The sequence below is a fragment of the Neofelis nebulosa genome, chromosome 12, assembly GCF_028018385.1.
Source record: "Neofelis nebulosa isolate mNeoNeb1 chromosome 12, mNeoNeb1.pri, whole genome shotgun sequence".
NCBI classification, from domain to species: Eukaryota; Metazoa; Chordata; class Mammalia; order Carnivora; family Felidae; genus Neofelis; species Neofelis nebulosa.
This window is the reverse complement of record NC_080793.1, coordinates 66,629,921-66,646,313: the sequence shown is the minus strand read 5'-3', so window position 1 is coordinate 66,646,313 and position 16,393 is coordinate 66,629,921. Positions and strand designations below refer to the sequence as shown.

General features: G+C 40.7%; 1 protein-coding gene across 15 annotated transcripts in view; it reads left to right on the top strand.

Annotated features, from left to right (window-relative positions):
• Positions 1-14,842: 14,842 nt before the first annotated feature.
• Positions 14,843-16,393, top strand: part of AOPEP (aminopeptidase O (putative)) — a 345,091-nt gene continuing 343,540 nt past the window's right edge. For 6 of the 15 annotated variants that reach the window (XR_009251737.1, XR_009251738.1, XR_009251736.1 and 3 more), the window contains exon 1: positions 14,844-14,941. The gene's annotated coding sequence lies outside the window, so the exon portion shown is untranslated. Of the gene's footprint in view, positions 14,942-16,393 lie in introns of all 15 variants that reach the window. The other 9 variants (XR_009251735.1, XM_058695510.1, XM_058695509.1 and 6 more) reach the window with 3 other exon arrangements.

The following is a 16,393-nucleotide window of genomic DNA, read 5'->3' as shown; positions in this document are numbered from 1 at the left end:
ATTAGGAAATGATGCTGTATTTTGTCAAATGCTTTTTCTGCATTTGAACCAGCCCTGAAGCCCAGGAATGAATCCCACCTGATCATGGTGAATAATTCTTTTGATATGCTGTTGAATTTGATTTGCTAGTATCTTGATAATTTTTGCATCCATGTTCATCAGGGATATTGGCCTGTAATTCTCCTTTTTTGTGGGGTCTCTGTCTGGTTTGGGAATCAAGGTATTGCTGGCTTCATAGAATGAGTCTGGAAGTTTTCCTTCCATTTCTATTTTTTGGAACAGCTTGAGAAGGATAGGTATTAATTCTGCTTTAAATGTCTGGTAGAATTCCCCTGGGAGGCCATCTGGCCCGGGACTATTATGTCTTGGGAGATTTTTGATAACTGATTCAATTTCTTCACTAGTTATGGGTCTGTTCAAATTTTCTATTTCTTCCTGTTTGAGTTTTGGTAGTGTGTGGGTGTCTAGGAATTTGTCCTTTTCTTTCAGGTTGTCCAGTTTGTTGGCATATAATTTTTCATAGTATTCTCTGATAATTGCTTGTATTTCTGAGGGATTAGTTGTGATAAGTCCATTTTCATTCATGATTTTATCTATTTGGGCTCCCTCTCTTTTGGAGAAGTCTGGCTAGGGGTATATCAATTTTATTTAATTTTTCAAAAAAAACAGCTCCTAGTTTCATTGATCTATTCTACTGTTTTTTTGTTTTGTTTTGTTTTGTTTTGTTTTGTTTTTGGATTCTATATTGTTTATTTCTCCTCCAATCTTTATTATTTCTCTTCTTCTTCTAGCCTTGGGGTTTATTTGTTTTTCTGCTTCTAGTGCCTTTAGGTGTGCTGTTAGATTGTGTATTGGTGATTTTTCTTGTTTCTTGAGATAGGCCTGGATTACAATGTATTTTCCTCTTAGGACTGCCTTTGCTGCATTCCAAAGCGTTTAGACTGTTGTGTTTTCAATTCATTTGTTTCTATATATTTTTTAATTTCTTCTTTAGCTGGCTGGTTGACCCATTCATTCTTTAGTAAAATGTTCTTTAACTTCCATGTATTTGGAGGTTTTCCAAACTTTTTCCTGTGGTTGATTTCAAGTTTCATAGCATTGTGATCCAAAAGTGTGCATGGTACTATCTCAATTCTTTTATATTTATTGAGGGCTGTTTTGTGACTCCGTATGTGATCTGTCTTGGAGAAAGTTCCATGTGCACTCGAGAAGAATGTGTATTCTGCTGTTTTAGGATGAAAAATTCTGAATATATCTGTCAAGTCCATCTGGTCCAGTGTATCATTCAGGGCCATTGTTTCTTTATTGATTTTCTATCTAGGTGATCTGTCCATTGTTTTAAGTGGAGTATTAAAGTCCCCTGCAGTTACCACATTCTTACCAATAAGATTGCTTATGTTTGTGATTAATTATTTTATATATTTGGGTGCCTCGAAATTCGGTGCATAGACATTTATAATAGTTAGCTCTTCTTGATGGATAGACCAAATAATTATGATATAATGCCCTTCTTCATCTCTTGTTATAGCCTTTAGTTTAAAATTTTTTTTTAACGTTTATTTATCTTTGAGACAGAGAGAGACAGAGCATGAACGGGGGAGGGGCAGAGAGAGAGGGAGACACAGAATCGGAAGCAGGCTCCAGGCTCTGAGCCATCAGCCCAGAGCCCGACGTGGGGCTCGAACTCACAGACCGCAACATCGTGACCTGAGTCGAAGTCGGATGTGTAACCCACTGAGCCACCCAGGAGCCAGACAGCCTTTAGTTTAAAATCTAGTTTGTCTGATATAAGTATGGGTACTCCAGCTTTCTTTTGACTTCCAGTAGCATGATAGATAGTTCTCCATCCCCTCACTTTCAATCTGAAGGTGTCCTCAGGTCTAAAATAGGTCTCTTGTAGACAGCAAATAGATGGGTCTTTTTTATTTTTTTTTTATCCATTCTGATACCCTATGTCTTTTGATTGCAGCATTTAGTCCATTTATATTCAGTGTTATTATTGAACTATTTATATTCATTGTGTTATCTGTAGGTTTCATCCTTGTAGTGATGTCTCTGGTCCTTTGTGGTCTTTGCAACATTCCACTCACAGAGTTCCCCTTAGGATCTCTTGTAAGGCTGATTTAGTGGTGATGAATTCCTTCAGTTTTTGTTTGTCTGGGAAAACCTTTATTTCTCCTTCTATTCCGAATGACAGGCTTGCTCGGTAAGGGAGATTCTTGGCTGCATATTTTTCCTATTCAGCACATTGAAAATTTCCTGCCACTCCTTTCTGGCCTGCCCAGTTTCAGTAGATAGGTCTGCTACTACCCCTATGTGTCTACCCTTGTAGGTCAAATCCCGTTTGTCCCTAGCTGCTTTCAGAATTCTCTTTTTATCTCTGTATTTTGCCAGTTTCACTATGACATGTCATGCAGAAGATCGATTCAAGTTACATCTGAAGGGAGTTCTCTGTGCCTCCTGTATTTCAATGTCTGTTTCCTTCCCCAAACTGGGGAAGTTGTCAGCTATGATTTGTTCAAGTACACCTTCTGCCCCTTTCTCTCTCTCTTGTTTTTCTGGAACTCCTATGATGTGTATGTTATTATGTTTCATTGAATCACTTACTTTTCTAATTCTATCCTCATGGTCCAGAATTTTTTTATTTCTCTTTTTCTCAGCTTCATATTTTTCCATAATTTTATCTTCTATTTCACCTATTCTCCCCTCTACCTCGTCAATCCTCACTGTCACCGCTTCTATTTTGTGCCTCACTTACAGTATTTTTTAATGGATCATGACTATTTTTAGGTTCCTTGATCTCTGTAGCAATAGATTCTTTGCTGTCTTCTATGTTTTTTTCAAGCCCAGTGATTAATCTTATGACTATTATTCTAAATTCTTGTTCAGTTATATTGTATATATCTGTTTTGATCAATTCTTTAGCTGCGATTTCTTCCTGGAATTTCTTTTGAGGAGAATTCTTCCATTTTGTCATTTGGCTAGTTTTCTGTCCCTTATGTGTTTTACAAGCTTGTTATGTGCCCTGCAACTGTGAGCACTACTATATTAAAGAGGGGTCATACACTGTCCAGGGCCTGGCCCTTCGGGAGGTGTTTTTTGGAGAGTGTTATTTGCTCTCTGTTTTTGTGACTTGGATGACTTTATCTCCCTACTCATAGTGATGTTTTGGACCCTCCACCAGATGTGGTTTGATTTGTTCGCTGAAGTAGCCTTGGAAAGGAAAACAAACAAAAAATAAACAAACAAAAAAAACCAAACACACACACAAACAAAAAACCCAAAAACAAAAAACCAGAAACACCAGCTACAAGTAAACAGCAGGCTGGGGGTGGCGCTGATGGAAGAGGTCTTATCCCATACAAAGATAGAAATGACAGAGGCAAGGAAAAATAAAATAAAATAAAATTGACCAGACAGAGAAACTATACAACTTAATCCAGAGAGTGAGAAAGGAAAATAAAGAACGGGGTGTAGAACAGGTATAAAGAGAATAGATTAAATATGTCTGCTTAAATAAACCAACAACCAGAATAACCAGACTAGAGGAGAGGAGAGATAATAAGGAGAAAAGGAAGGAATATATATATATATATACAATATATATAATATAATAGAACATAATAAATATATTATATTAAATTATATATTATATTATTGTATTATTATATTTTATATAATATATATTATATTATTATATTTTATATAAGTATATTATATTAAAATATAATAATACAATATAAAAGATATATAATATTATATATATATAAGAATTGTCTGAGAATGAAATCAGGCCATGCAAAACTGCTGGGTGCCTTGGAACCCGTGGCAGTGCTGGTCTGGCTCGGAGGAAGGGCTGTCCGGTTCCTCAGCATCAATCCCGCTCTCTTAGATGTGGAGTTACAAGGTGCAAAGGGGCGTGGTTTGTGCAGGCGGGTACTGCCTCCCCTGTGGGTCCCCTGTCCCAGGCCCACCTTGTTGGTGATGGGGAGAAAAATGGAGACACCCAAGTCTCTCCTCCACAGACTGGGTGTCCAAACCACTGTGTTCATCCCATTCTCACTGCGCCTCAGGCACCAATGAGGCAGTTTTTCCTGCTCCACCGACTCCCACACCTCCCTGGTGCTTGGCTGGAATTTAAACCCCGATGTCTTAAAGGGGCGCACTTGCGGGTGCAGCTAGTCTTTGTCCTTTGAATGGTTATATACTTTTTCCCACAGCACTCCAGGGAGGGGATCACTTTCTCCTACTGTGGATTGCGCCTCTGAACTAGTTACTGAGCCCAGGGCTGGCTCCCCTCCTCCCCAGGTGCGGGAACAGGGCAGCCAGTCCCAGTCCAGAGATAGCCCCATAGTTAGAGATTGGGTCTATCTCCAATCCCCGTCTGTGGGTTTTCTCTTGTCCAGATACAGTCTTACGCTTTCCAGCCTCTTTCTCTTCCCTTTGTCTCTCTGCGGAAGGGCATCCTTCCCCTCCGTTCCTCCTCCGCTCCTCCTCTGCCCATTTTCTCTCTGCCGGTTCGCAGTCACACACCCATGGCCTGTCATGTTGTCCCAGTGGGTCCCTGGAGGCGTCTCTCTCACTCTGCTGCCCGGACTCTTGGAGTTCAAGGTCCTTTGGCCTCAACACCGCTATGTTTGAGGGACAGGGGAACTTCGGTTCCGTACTTCTCTGCCATGTTGGATCGTCTTCAGCTTTCTTGGTTTCTCAATATCCATCTCTCTTCCCCAATTTTATCTTCATGTCCCGGTTTGTCTTTTTCACCATCCTGGCTTTGCTATTTGGAACCCACCTAGGACACAATTCCAGAGCTCTGATCTCTAATGAAATATACCCCTTTTATCTCCACAATAGCCTGGAAGTTCTTTGATGTCAGGGACATATTTTTCATCTTTGTATCCTCAGACCCCAGAAATGTACCCAATTCATGGCAGCACTCAGGAAATGTTGCTAAAAGAAAAAGAATGAATGTGGCTATATGACACACGTCCAGTTAGCAAGGAATGTATCAATCTTATATCTCACATATCCTCTTTTCCATTGAACATACTCCTGCGTTAGAGAAGAAAAGAGAGACCAGAGATGAGTGTAGAAGGACTTTCTTTTCTAGAAGCCAGAGGCTCTGTGCCATCTATGGCTGAGCCACTTTAGTGTTTGCTTTCACTGGAATCCTTTGAAAACTGTTGTTTCCTTCTCTGGTAGAAATAAATATTTTATCATGAATGTCACTCTCTTTCTTTCTAGGAATCACTGTATTCCATCCATTTTGACAATACTTTGATGGCTTCCTGTGCCTTTTTTTCTTACTTTTAGTAAAAGGATCATCATTTTCAGTTTCAGTGCTCTTGGAAATGACCCTGTCACTCTAAGCCACAGGATCTCTTCTGTGTTTACTTTTCACATCAGCCTCAGTGTGGCAATAAGATCTGTGGCCTAAACTGCTATATGACTATAAAGTTAACCCTTAAACAACTTGAGGGTTAGGGGCACTGACCCCATCCCCACCCTGTGCTGTCAAAAAATACACATATAACTTTTGACTCTGCCAAAACTTAGCTACTAATAGCCTACTGTTGGCCAGAAGCCTTACCAATAACATAAATTGGTTTTATTGATATATATTTATATGTTATATGTAATACATACTGTATTCTTCCAATAAAGTAAGCAAGAGAAAAGAAAATGTTATCAAGAAAATCGTAAGGAAGAGAAAATACACTTCTTATGTTACTGAACTGTATTTATCAAAGAAAAAATCTGTGGTAAAAGGACCCACACAGCTCAAATCCCTGTTGTTTGATTGACTGTATATAAAATCTATAGTAATCTCTTCAATCTATATTGACCAAGTCACTGAGATGACCTGTGGCCTATGTTTGTTAGGCCAGTCATTATATTCAACTTTCATTTACCAACCATCCTTCTCTGGTATGATTTTCCTTTTAAAAACTTGCAAACATTTCATATCCTTCATTTTAATTTTGACACATTCACCCCACCTGTCTCTCATCAATCCATAGGGATTTTTAGAGAGAATTCTTTTTGCCACAACTCCTGCCTTAGGTAATGATGGCATGCAACCCATGCTGGGTTCTAACATGCTCACTCCCTTTGGTGTGACATGTGGCTGGACTATGGTGACATTAAATGGGCCAGAGACATGGCACACAGGCTTTAGGCTAATTTCCTTATTCTTTAAGAATTTTTTTTAATTTTTATCTATCATTTTTGAGAGAGAGAGACAGTGTGAGCAGGGGAGCAGCAGAGGGAGAGGGAGACACAGAATCCAAAGCAGGCTTCAGGCTCTGAGCTGTCAGCACAGAGCCTGAGGCAGGGCTTGAACTCACAGACTGCAAGATCATGATCCAAGCCAAAGTCAGACGCTTAACCAACTGAGCCACCCAGGCGCCCCTAATTTCTTATTCTTAAGGAAATTCTATTAAGAGTTTAGAGGCTTATGTAACTATGTTTGGTAGTTAGGGGAAGTTAGAAAAGTAGAAATTTGAAATTAAGAAAAAATGACAACAAGCATGAAATCATTTAGTGACATTTTCTCATTATACAAATGAAGAAAATGCAAACTCAGACAAGATGAGTAAGTTGCTGGGGCCATGCAGATAGTGACAGAATCAGGGATAATTATGAATTTTCCTTTAGTGGATGGGAATTTAGTAGACCACTCATACCAGAAATCCTGGGGCCTCTTATAACAAGGCAAAGCACAAACTTTATCTTCTAGAGAACACGAAGACCCATTTCCTTTCTGTGAACTCTTCATAGTTCATCCTAAAATAGTGGTAATGGCTTATCAAAAACCGCACTGGTATTAGAGCTAGGCAAAAGGGTATTGTAAAGATTGTTTAAATCTAGTGTACAGTAGAGTAAATTGTGGATAAGTGTTTATTTAGCACATTCAAAGAGTAAGATGGTAGCAGTGACAAAAACAAAAACAAAAACAGAACAGGAGAGGGGCACCCGGTGGCTCAGTCGGTTAAGCGTCTGACTCTTGGTTTTGGCTTAGGTCATTGTCTCACAACTCATGAGTTCAAGCTCTGCATCGGGCTCTGAGCTGATGGCACGGAGTCCTGCTTGCAATTCTCTGTCTCCGTCTCTCTCTGTCCCTCCCTTGCTCATGCTCTCTGTCTCTCTCAAAAATAAATAAATACATTTAAAAAAAAAAAAAAAGCAAGAACAGCCATAACAGCAGAAGCATCAGCACGGAGTACTATTTAAACATGGAAGAGAAGGCCTGGTATAGAAAAGAGTGAAGAGGTAAATCTACAACCCCCCAAATGCTGGAATTATCCCCCCTTTCTTTTCTTTTCTTTTTTTTAAATTTTTTTTAACGTTTATTTTATTTATTTTTGAGACAGAGAGAGACAGAGCATGAACGGGGGAGGATCAGAGAGAGAGGGAGACACAGAATCTGAAACAGGCTCCAGGCTCTGAGCTGTTGGTACAGAGCCCGACGCGGGGCTTGAACTCACGGACCGTGAGATCATGACCTGAGCTGAAGTCGGACGCTTAACCGACTGAGCCACCCAGGCGCCCCTTATCCCCCCCTTTATTTTCTTTAAAAACATTTTTTTTAACATTTATTTATTATCGAGAGACAGAAATAGAGCATGAGCATGGGAGGGGCAGAGAGAGGGGAGAGACAGAATCTGAAGCAGGCTCCAGGCTCTGAACTGTCAGCACAGAGTCCAATGCAGGGCTCGAACTCACAAACTGTGAGATCATGACCCAAGCCGAAGTCAGACGCTTAACAGACTGAGCCACCCAGGCACTCTTATGCCCCCTTTTTAATTGCACACAACAAAAATTAATTGCAACTAGCAGCAGCAGCAACAACAACAAACCTTATTAATGGGCAAAAACCAGAAACAGTATTGTTTACTAAGAAGTCCAAAGAGATATCAGGGTCAGCATCTCACTGTCAGCAATGACTCAGGATCCGCTCTCTTTCTCCTCCTCCTTTGTCAGCACATTGGCTTTTCATCCTTTCTTAACTTTTTTTAAAGTGTATTTATCTAGTTTGAGAAAGAGAGGGCACGAGTTGGGTAGGGACAGAGAGAGAGAGGGAGAGAGAATTCCAAGCAGGCTCCGTGTTGTCAGCGCAGAGTCTGATGCGGGGCTTAGACTTACGAACTGTGAGATCGTGACCTGAGCCGAGATCAAGGGTTGGACGCTTAACTGACTGAGCCACCCAGGCACCCACCTTTTCATCCTTAGGCTTACCATCCAAGGTCAAGATGGCTGCCACACTCCAGCATCTTTGCCCTCAGGCCAGCTAGCTCTTCTTTTATGACTATCTTTTTGTTAGAAAGGTAAAATCTGTCCCGGGGCGCCTGGGTGGCGCAGTCGGTTAAGCGTCCGACTTCAGCCAGGTCACGATCTCGCGGTCCGTGAGTTCGAGCCCCGCGTCAGGCTCTGGGCTGATGGCTCAGAGCCTGGAGCCTGTTTCCGCTTCTGTGTCTCCCTCTGTCTCTGCCCCTCCCCCGTTCATGCTCTGTCTCTCTCTGTCCCAAAAATAAAAAATTAAAAACGTTGAAAAAAAAATTTAAAAAAAAATAAAATAAAATCTGTCCCAGGAGCACTTAGCAGTCTTCCCCTTCCTTTTCATTGCCCAGATGGTCCCACATGATCTAACTTAGCTGTAAGGAAAGCTGGGACCATGAGGAAGGGCAGAGAGGAACCGGATTTCATAACCAGTTTAGATTTGTAACTGTTCATCCATTGAGACTGAAGGAGGGGCCTACCTTCTTTGAGGTCAATGGATTTTCTTCCACAAAATCAGGGTTCTGTTACCAGGGGAAATGAGGGATATTACATAGGATACGAGTGAGGCTACAAGAGGGAAGTACCTGATTTATCAAGAAACTGAATTTAGGAGTTAATGCCTTCAGACAGTATCTCTTACAGGCCTCTGTTATGTTCTCTCAGGGGCTTGGGGTTACAAAAGTGAGCCTCCACTTCCTCTGAGAGGATTTTTCTTTTTGGTACTCAGGTCTACATTCAATCCACAAATGCCTTTACTGTGTATTTTTCTTTTGACCCCTAGTCCTCATATCAGTTAGTTTTAGTAGAAGAAACAAACCGAAAATAAAGTGACTTTAAAAAGAAAGCAGCCTATTTCTCTTGGTACAAGTGCAGAGATGGATAGTTTAGAGCTGGTATGGTGGTTCTGTCCACAAAGTCCTCAGGGGTCTGGACTTCCATCTTGGTGCTTTTCCTTAAGGTTCTGAAGATTGAATTATAACCCAAGATAGCTACTGTGGGAATAACCAAGGCGCCTGGGTGGCTCAGTCGGTTAGCGTCTGACTTCTGCCCAGGTCATGATCTCATGGTTCGTGAGTTTGAGTCCCACATTGGGTGAGCTTGAGCCCTGCTTCTGGTGGTTGAAGCCCAGGTTTGGGGGAGCCCCGCTTCTCTCTCTCTCTCTCTCTTTCCCTCACTCACTTGCACCCTCTCTCTCTCTCAGAAAAAAAAAAAAAGGAATAACTAACACATCTGTGTTCCACTCAATGGGCAGGAGGATGGGAAGAACACAAACTATGTCCCATCTGTTTTGAATTTTTTTATGTTTTCTTATCTATGAGAGGGAGAGAGAAAGAGAGCACGAGCGGCAGGGGGGTAAAAGAGAGGGAGACATAGAATCTGAAGCAGGCTCCAGGTTCTTAGCTGTCAGTACAAAGCCTGACACGGGGCTTGAACTCATGAACCATGAGATCATGACCTGAGTCAAAGTCAGATGCTTAATTGACTGAGCCATCCAGGTGCCCCTGTCCCATCTGTTTTGAAAGGATGGTTGCTACATTATACTTACTCTTACTGCCATTATCCAGCACTTAGTTACAGAGCCACATCTAGCTGCAAGGGAGGCTGAAAGGTAGTCTAGATACTTTTTTTAAATATTTATTTATTTTTTAGAGAGAGAGAGTGTGAACAGGGAAGGGGCAGAGAGAGGGGGAGACACAGAATCTAAGGCAGGCTCCAGGCTCTGAGCTGTCAGTACAGAGCCTGACATGGGGCTTGAACACACAAACCGAGAGATCACGACCTGAGCCAAAGTCGGACACTTAACCCACTGAGCCACCCAGCTGTCCCAGAACTGTCTTTATGTTGAGTGGCCATGTGTCTGGCTAAGATAGGATTTTCTATTATTTAAAATTTGAGGGTTCTATTATTATGAAAAAAAGAGATTAGATATTGAGGAATAGCCAGCAGTCTCTGTCTTCCCCTCCTCTATTGTACAGAGTTCACCTGAGCCAAGCCAGAAATTCCCTTGAAAATGTTCCAGTGCACTAAATCGCAGTGGATATCAACAGATTTCATGGACTGAAAGCCTCAAGGGGAAAAACAGTCATTAATGAAAAGCATATCTGCTATATGTACTCCAATTATTCCAGAACTTAGGAAATACCTCTGCTTGCGGCATGAATAAATACTCATAAATGTGAGTTTTAGAACTGAAAGACCAGCTAAAGATTTTCAAGAGTTACTGAATAAATACAAGATGTTGACTCTGTCATTTTGATTCTGTGGGGTGATGATTTTGTATATGTGATCATAAACCTTTAAATCACAATTATACCTACATCAACAATTTTAATAAAAAAAACAGTATTTTCTAGAAAACTGTTTTTTAAATGGATTATGGCAGCATTCAAAATAAACTTCCTGAACACTCTTGGACCCAATCAAAATACTTGCTTTTTGTGAGAAATTTCTTGAGAGACCTTTGAGATTTATCTTTAAGAAATAACACACAAGTGGGGTGTCTGGGTGGCTCAGTTGGTTAAGCATTGACCTCAGCTCAGGTCATGATCTCATGGTTCGTGAGTTTGAGCCCGATGTCAGGCTCTGTGCTGATAGCTTGGAGCCTGGAGCCTGCTTTGGATTCTATGTCTCCTTCTTTCTCTGCCCCTCCCTGACTCATGCTCTGTCTCTCTCTCTCTCTCTCTCTCTCTCTCAAAAATAAATAAACATTAAAAAAAAAAAAAAGAAGGGGCGCCTGGGTGGCGCAGTCGGTTAAGCGTCCGACTTCAGCCAGGTCACGATCTCGCGGTCCGTGAGTTCGAGCCCCGCGTCGGGCTCTGGGCTGATGGCTCTGGGCTGATGGCTCGGAGCCTGGAGCCTGTTTCCAATTCTGTGTCTCCCTCTCTCTCTGCCCCTCCCCCGTTCATGCTCTGTCTCTCTCTGTCCCAAAAAATAAATAAAAAACGTTGAAAAAAAAAAAAAAAAAAAAAAAAAAAAAAAAAGAAGTAACATGCAAGTTAAGGTAAGCCAAAAGCAGGGATGGGTGGATTTCTCCTGCAGTTTGGTGGCCTGGATACTTCAGCTTTACAAGCTGAGGGATTCTTTTCCATCAAAAGACAAATACCGTATTTTAAAATATCTAAAGACTGAAGCTACAAATGTAGAACTAGGGACAGAGTGTTTAAAAAGGCAGTGAGTTTGATTCTTTAAATATTCATTTTTAATCTATGTTTGTGTGAAGAGTGAAAATTTGTTGACATTTACAAAATCGTGTTTGAAAGAAAACATTTATCACATAGCTGTTTGTGTATGAAGAATATAAAGTGACTTAAAAATATCTTTGTCTATGTATTTTGAGATATAAGAAATTGACACAAAAATATTTGGACTTTTTAATGTTTCAGATTTAAATGCATCTTCTGTATAGGAAAGATGGCACTTATGTAATTATAGTCTTAACTGTTGTGCAAAGAGTCTTCACAGAACATACCTACTTGACATAGGCTGGAGTCAAAACCTAGAAATCTATTCCTTTAAAAAAAAAGATTCCATTTTTTCATAATAAGTTACTTTGTAAAATATAATTTATCCTATATAAACATGAGAAACAGGTGGGAAGAAAAAAGACAGTGGAAGGGGACATTTATTCTTATTCTTATGAGTAACAAACAACAATATAATTGGTAATGCATGAATAACTTAGAAAAACAAGATAGCTTTTACCACGTGGTTTGTTGTCTTGGCTATAGTTGTTGGTTAGCTGCCATACACAGAGTTTTAAGTGAGTACTTGTCCACTTTTCTGAGTTCCTTTTACTCTGAATCATCAAAATGAGAAAACTCTTTTTTTCCCCTTTTTTTAGATGGGTGGGGGGAGGAGGGGCAGCGAAGAGGGAGAGAGAGAGAGAGAGAGAGAGAGAGAGAGAGAGAGAGAGAGAATCCCAAGCAGGCTCCATGCCCAGTGCAGAGCCCAATGCAGGGCTCAATCCCAGGACCGTGAGATCATGACCTGAGCTGAAACTAAGAGTTGGATGCTCAATTAACTGAGCCACCCAGGCATCCCAAAATGAAAAAATTTTGCATGTAAACCAACTTCTAATGACTGTTAATATCAGAAATCACCATACTCTCAACTTCAACTCCAGGTTTTAAAATTCTACTCGAAATCTTTAAAATCAGATATTAAATTCTTTAGAATAAAAAAAGGGCAAATTTCATCATGCTATTGAAATGCCATGTTCGATTTTATATAAAATTTGTTTCTTGTTTTTCCATTGTACCAAAATTATTTTTACTGGAATCAGTTTCAGTTTTTTTTACATATAAACTTTACACTAAATTTAAAATTCAGTATTTTTTTTCTTCATGAAAAATTATAGCCATTAGAGCTTCTGGTATTATGAACTTTCTTTTGCAGTTAATTAACCAAGACAGATTTTTTTCTGCACAAACCTTGTAGGTTTAAATTCTGTCAAGAATATTTGTTTTCCCATCAACATTTAATAAAAGAGAAATTGTATTTGCCATGTCTGTTTTTCTCAATTTTTCCAGTTTTCAATATTACCAACCAGTAGCTTCTTTCATTTTTTATTCTGTAACAAAACTGTGTGTAGTTTTAGCTATTTGTTAATTTCATTTTGTATTGCTTATTTTAATCAAGTCCTTTTTCCCCCTGTTAACCTATTCACAATATCTTTGGTATTAAAACAGCCAGGCAAAAACCACAAAAAAATTCTAGGCAGTGATTGTGATATGTTTGGTGGCTTTAGAAGACAGAATTTTACAAATGGAACAGATCTTAGAAATCAACTAGCTCAATCCTCTCATTTTACAAGTGAAAAAACAGAGGCGCAGAAAGGTTATGTGACTTTCCCAAAGAGAGATACAAATGCTTCATCAAAGGCAGTAGTCAGTTAAGAATGGAGGCGATGGGCAGATGTGATAAATATTGAGAAGATCAAGGTCAGCACATGTTTAGTTGGACTGTGGGATAAGGGAGAGATATGAGTCTGGGATCATCCTGGATTTTAGGCTTGGGTGACTTGGTGGATGTTGATACTGTTAACAGAGACAGAGAATAACTAAGTAGGTTGGGTTTGAGGGTGAGGGTAGATGATGAGTTCAGTTTTAAATGTCAAGTTTGAGATGAGAACTGGATGTCTAGGTGAAGTTTGAGTATTTCGATAGGAAATTTTAGAAAGGCTTGGGTGGAGAAACAGACTTGGGAGTTATCAGCTTACAAGTTGTAGTCCCACAAGAGTAAATGAAGTCACCCTGCTGGGAAAATATCCACCGAGGAGGCAAAGTTGTAGCCTGCAGATGTGTTTTGTTTGGTCCAAAATAAAAATTTAACAAAATTTGAATTAGTGACTAACATTTAAAATTTAAGAAATTTTATGTAAGTATCTGTATATTTATCCGTATATTGATTTATCTTTAAAAATGAGAGGATCTGACATCACCAAGCCAGCACTCCTGGTTGGCAAAAATCATCTAGAGCTGAGTAGGGACCATGAACTCCATTTCTCCATAGTCTCTATTCGCGAGCTGGCCCATAATTTAGGAGTAATTTTTGACACCTTTCTTTCCCTTTATCGCCTTATGTAATCCATCTCCAAGGCTTTCATCTCTAGCCCCAAATTATTAAATTTGTCAACTTTTCCCCATCATTCCTTACACCATCACTGCAAAAGCAATGGTCTCTTTGCATCCTTTCTTGTCTTCCAATGAACTACTATAGACATTATCGTTCATTGTATACACAACAGCTAGGGCGGTTTTATAAAATCAGATCCTGTTACTGGCATGTCTAAACCTCTTCACTGTCTACCCATTACACTTCAAATAAAACCCATGCCACTTATGATAACCCAGAAAGGCTCTGCAATATCAGGACTCTCCTTGCCTTGTTGTTCTCATCTTCGGTTTTTTTCCTTACCCTACTTTCTCACTTTCTCAAGGGCACCACATTTTATTTCCTCCTCATAGCTTGCGAACATGTCAACACTTCTCTTGGTTGTTCTTCCTCCAGATCTTGACAGAGCTGGCTTCTTCTCAGTTCAACAAGTCTCTTCAGAGTTACTTCCTTAACATCTCAAACCAATAGGGCACCCTCTGTCCTTTAGTTTCTGCGGCAACTTTTTCCCTCCACACACTTCTGATCTCTACGAATGCATGTGGATTTGTTGAGTTATTCAATATGTACTTTCTCAACTAGAAAGGAATCTCCACAAAGAGATTACTGTTTTGTGCACTGCCATACCCCAGACTGCTTGCCGGGCACATAGTTGGATTTTAATAAATTGTGGTGGAGTGAATATGTACACTTACACTCATATATAACAGAGGCCGAAAAAAAATAAGGAAAAAAGTGCACTACTGTAATTCAGTAACTTTTCCTTTCCTAAATACTTGTAAGACTTTGCAATTAGAAATAATCGAGAAACAAGGGCAACCCCACACTTCCCAAAACCAGCCGAACATTCCCCACCAGCCCACGCTCGCCGCAGCTCTGCGCTTGCGCAGACCTCCCCTCGGAGACTCCGCCCAGTCTTCCTGAAGGGGTGGGCCGGGCCGGCAGCGTCCCGGGCGCGCGTGGATGACGTCACTCGACGCGGACGGGGTAGCCCGTGGTAACCCAGAGTCTGCGGAAGTGGAGACCGGTGGGCAGGCGACTGATACAGGTAACCTGTACGCTCCCAGTTGGGTCCTTGCCTTCCTCTCCTTTCGCGCCGCGATGGCGGCGGGGACAGCAGCATCCTGTTCTAGAGGCGACCGGGAACCCTCCTCAATCCTCATCTTCCGTCGGTGGGGTCCCTATCCCTTCTGAGTCGTCTCAGACTCCTGAGGCTGAACCCGTCCTGGGGACTTGGGCTGAGCTGCCACTTCTCTCCGCCTCAGCTCTTTGGGTGGCGATGGGCACTGACCTCTCCTCTCCCCACTGGCACAGACCCTTCTTCAGCCTGCATTTGTCTCCTTCTTTTGCCTCCAGGCCCACTTCACCCCCCCCCCCCCCTCCGCTCCTAGCTCCACAAGACTCATCTCCAGTCGTGTTTAAGGAGACAAAAACAGTTTACAGGTCTCTTAATTTCCACTTGCAGTGAAGCCCAACCACCTTCCCTGCCCCCCAACTCTGTACCACCCCCAACACCCGCCCCAAGAATCCTTACTGAGATCACCAAGCTTTGAATTTGGGTGTCCCTAAAGAGCATTCTTTCTGTCAGTCAGTTTTACTCCTTAACGCACGTATTTGTTGAATAAGGGAATGGCGAAGGAATGTGAAAATCTAGTGTGATAATAAATGATCCACATGGGATCCAATCAACTGCTGAGATGGATGGAACAGTTACAGCATCTCATTAAAATATTCCTTATTCCTAGTTTTCTTTTTGGTTTTCAAGCGGTGGTGACAAGTACCTTTGCAAAGTTAGTCAGCAAAATAAGTATCAGAACCCCACTGGGAATGTGTAGACAGCAAAAAATTAAAAAAAAATTCATATTGTTGATAGTGGGACACGGGTTGTTACAAAACCAACCAGAATAGATATGGGAGGAAAGGCAGGATTCTGAAATCTATGATCTGGTGATGGTTTGGTTTTGTGTTTGTCTTTAAGTATGTTCCATTTTTGAATAGAGCATATCTTCATATAATTTTGAGAAGCCTGCCAATTACTTGCTGATTGGTAAGATTAGGTTCTTCTAATATTAGGGGGACAAAGTAGAATAAGGTTATGGAAATAATAGTCACTCATTGTTAACCATCTGCTGTGTCTCAGGGACTTCATTTGACACTTTGCATATGTTTTCTTCTTAGCTCACACAACAACCTTGTGTGAGTTAGGAATTACTAATCCTCAATTTACAGAGAAGGAAACGAGCGCAGGTATGTGAGGTTAACTTGCCAAAAACTCTAACTAAATGCTGGAGCCAGGCTTTAAGTTCAGGTCCGTGTATGACTTCAAAGCATATACCTTTTTTTTGTTTGTTTGTTTTTATTTTTATTTTTTTTTATTTATTTTTTTTTTAATTTATTTTTTTTTTAAATTTTTTTTTCAACATTTTTTATTTATTTTTGGGACAGAGAGAGACAGAGCATGAACGGGGGAGGGGCAGAGAGAGAGGGAGACACAGAATCG